The following is a 4,038-nucleotide window of genomic DNA, read 5'->3' on the forward strand; positions in this document are numbered from 1 at the left end:
ACTAGAATGCTATTTGGCCCTAAACAGAGAGTACACAGTGGCAGAATACCTGACCACGGTCACTGACTCAAAATTAAGGAAAGCTTTGACCATGTACAGACTCAGTGAGCATAGCCTTGCTATTGAGAAAGGTTGCCGAAGGCAGGCATGGTTCTCGAGAAGACAGGCTATGTGCACACTGCCCACAAAATGAGGTGGAAACTGAGCTGCACTTTATAACGTTCTGCCAAATGTATGACCTCAGATTACACTGACCCACAAAGAATTCGAAAACAAATCTAATTTTGATAAACTCCCATATCTATTGTACTATAACTATTTGCACATTGTTAAAACACTGAATATAGACATAATATGACATTTGAAATGTCTCTGTTATTTTGTCATATTTACTGTTCACTTTTTATGGTTTATTTCACTTTTGTTGATCCATTTCACTTGCTTTGGAAATGTAAAAAGATGTTTCCCATGCCAATAAAGCACCTTGAATTTAATTGAATTGAGAGAGAGGAGAGAGAGAAGGAGAGAGAGAGGAGAAAGAGTGAAATAGTGAAAGAGTGTGTGTGTGTGTGTGTGTGTGTGTGTGTGTGTGTGTGTGTGTGTGTGTGTGTGTGTGTGTGTGTGTGTGTGTGTGTGTGTGTGTGTGTGTGTGTGTGTGTGCGTGTGTGTGTGTGTGGTGTGTGTGTGTGTGTGTGTGTGTGGTGTGCGTGTGCGTGTGCGTGTGTGTGTGTGTGTGTGTGTGTGAGTGTGTGCGCACGCGCGTGTATTGCATAACCATGCAGAAGCGAAATTAACACCTCTATGTTCTACAGACTACTTACTGAATGGTAACCACTAATCAGACAGTCAGTGAGGGGGGAGATGGAGACAGAGACAGACAGAGAGAGAGGGAGGGAGAGAGACACAGAGAGAGAGAGATAGAGAGACAGACAGAGAGAGAGGGAGGGAGCGAGAGAGACAGAAAGAGAGAGAGACACACAGAGAGAGAGAGGGAGGGAGAGAGAGAGAGAGAGAGAGACAGGGAGAGAGAGAGAGAGAGAGAGAGAGAGATAAGACATCACTTTACAACATATGTTTTTTTTTTATCATGCCATGTGCAATTATTGTAAATCTGATGGTGACCATTGCAGACTTGGTCATTAATCGTTTGTGGTCAGGATGAGAATAAACTTGGCTTCCTTCCTGCTGGCTCTCTCTCTCCCTAAGAAAGAGGAAGGAGCCACGTCTAACACACACACATTGAGCGTCCAGTTGTCATGTTTTTATTACTCATTCCAGTACCTTCCATGTTAGCCATGTCACAGTCACACTGAGAGAAGAGGAGAGGGGCCAGAGGAAGACTGGGTCATGTGACTGACTGACTGACATGGGAACAATATGCTATTATGATCATGACCATTTCAGTCAATAGTATTTTATTTGTTTATCTGTTGTCCAAATAAATACAGGTTCACTGAAACAGCTGCATCTGTGAGTTTAGGGGTAGCTAGCAGTAGGGGTTAAGGACAAGGACAAGGAGTAGCGACTAGTGGAAGAGGATATGGTCAGGGACTGAGGGAAGGGCTTTGTTGGTAGAACGGATGGGCAGTGTCATTACCATGACCACAGCCCAGTGACACGATTGAGTGTCACAACCTTTAACCTTTATGCAGCCATTACAGGGTCTAGTTACTATGGAGATACTCAGATAGGTCTCCCGTTCTTTATTTTGTATCACTGTAAAGCACTTTGAGAATGAAAGACTTTATACAAACAAAGTTATGTTATTATCACAGCATAAAAAAAGGACAGAGGAAATAAATAAATACAAATGCCTTTAAAACACCTTAATGAATTGAGTATAATAAATTAATGCCGGGATGAGGTTGAAATAAATAAATAAATACATAAATAATCTGATAAAGAGAGCTTGAAATACTTAAATCACACAAATCATAATCTTCATTTTCACTGTCTTCTTATTATCTTAATTCTGTAGTTCCTGGTTGAGAGAGATCTTAGTTCTGTAGTTCCTGGTTGAGAGAGATCTTAGTTCTGTAGTTCCTGCTTGAGAGAGATCTTAGTTCTGTAGTTCCTGCTTGAGAGAGATGTTAGTTCTGTAGTTCCTGGTTGAGAGAGGCTGCTGAACCTGCTGCTGACGATGATGATGATCTAGGATCATGGTCTGATGGTTATTTAATCAGTGGGTCACACTGTATTCCTCTCTGTGTGTGAAGAGAGAGAGAGAGGATTTAGGATTGAGCTAGTTTGTTCTGAAGGTTGTAGGGTTTTGGGTTCATGGTGTAGTATGCAGTATGTAGGGGTTGACTGACCTGTTCCAGTGATGCTAGCTCAGCAGGGAGCCATCTGGCTTTGGGGTTGATGCACTTCCACTGCTCCCCACTGGCGAAACTGTGGAAGTACAGACAGACATACACAGACACACACAGAGACAGAGAGACACACACACACAGGGAGAGAGAGAGAGAGAGAGAGAGAGAGAGAGAGAGAGAGAGAGAGACACAGAGAGAGAGAAACACAGAGAGAGACACAGAGAGAGAGAGAGAAAGAAAGAGAGCCAGAGGAAGAGAGAGAGACAGAGAGAGAGAGACACAGAGAGAGAGAGAAAGAAAGAGAGCCAGAGGAAGAGAGAGAGACGCAGAGAGAATGAGAGAGAGACAGACACAGAGACAGACAAACAGAGAGACAGAGAGCGAGAGAGACAGGGACAGAAAGAGGGGAGGGAGAGAGGACGAGAGAGACAGGGACAGAAAGAGGGGAGGGAGAGAGGACGAGATAGGACGAGAGAGAGATATAATTAAAGATATGAATGCAACCTCTTAAATTTCCAGGATACAAATTATATAATTACGCTCCCTGTGTGTGTGTGTCTCCCAACCAACCCTCAGATATAAATCGACCTGCGGCTGAATCTAGTTGCCTACCCATGGTCTAACGTATTAACTTGGTAAATGTGAGTATTTGCCTGCTCCTCTGCATCTGTGCGAATATGTGTGTGTGTGTTCTTACATGTATGCTTTGAGGTTACATTTCCCACGAGGCATCTGAATAAGACACAGTGTGATTGGTTCTGCTGGACGTTTTTTGGATGTCTTCAAACAGCAATTTAGAGGCCTCATTCCCTGGGAACGCACTGCATCACACACACACTTTAAACATGCAGTACTTGACGCTATCAGCACACAAACAAACGTTAAATAGGCAGTACACACTAGCAACACACACTGCAACATAAGTGTAACATGCGCACAAAATCCGGAATCCAACGCACACCATACTCACACGCACAGCAATACACTTCCAATATACCACAACTACACACTAACACAGCAATACACACACTGATGCTATATACCATAAATACACACACACACAACCAAAACCATACAACCACACCCACACTTACCTTCCAATGTAGAGGAGAGGATGGCCATGGTCAGCGCCAGTAGACACAGCACACGGCTAACAGAGAAAAACACACACATCTTCAAATGGTAGCTATGTCGCTAACGCTAGCTGCTAAACACTAGCTGCTGTTCTGATGTAGAGACAGGGAGTTAGGGTCCTTTTATAAGGCATTGGAAAACAGGAACTAATGAGGCCATAATTCACTGTGTTTCTTACAAATTTGGAAACAAGCTGTCACTCTGAGTCAATGACACACATGCACACAGGCACTCGCGTTGCACAGTGTTATCGGATGGCAGAGATGGATAATCTCTAATGATGATTATTGCTTCATGTCTGCTTCAAGTAAGGCCCACACTCTTCAGGAGAAGTATGTTCTTCAATAACAATTATTTTTATTGGTCAAGTGATCAAGTAAGTTTTCCTAGCAAGTCACACACAGTTTTATCTGATGGCATAGGTTGGGGAGCTGAGGTAAAAATAACCTTGGGGATCTGAGGTAAGGATAACCTTGGGGAGCTGAGGTAAGGATAACCTTGGGGAGCTGAGGTAAGGATAACCTTGGGGAGCTGAGGTGAGGATAACCTTGGGGAGCTGAGGTAAGGATAACCTTGGGGAGCTGAGGTAAGG

The 4,038-nt window shown here is 43.5% G+C and overlaps 1 long non-coding RNA gene across 1 annotated transcript; it reads right to left on the minus strand.

The window, feature by feature from the left end:
* Positions 1–1,246: 1,246 nt before the first annotated feature.
* Positions 1,247–3,543, minus strand: LOC110536607 (uncharacterized). Its single transcript, XR_002475479.3, has 4 exons — positions 3,407–3,543; positions 3,010–3,133; positions 2,313–2,391; positions 1,247–2,204 (listed from the first exon to the last, which is right to left on the minus strand). It is a non-coding gene; the product is annotated as an uncharacterized LOC110536607 (long non-coding RNA).
* Positions 3,544–4,038: the final 495 nt, after the last annotated feature.

The sequence above is a fragment of the Oncorhynchus mykiss genome, chromosome 11 (genome assembly GCF_057628025.1).
Source record: "Oncorhynchus mykiss isolate SJ-2025 chromosome 11, ASM5762802v1, whole genome shotgun sequence".
NCBI classification, from domain to species: domain Eukaryota; kingdom Metazoa; phylum Chordata; class Actinopteri; order Salmoniformes; family Salmonidae; genus Oncorhynchus; species Oncorhynchus mykiss.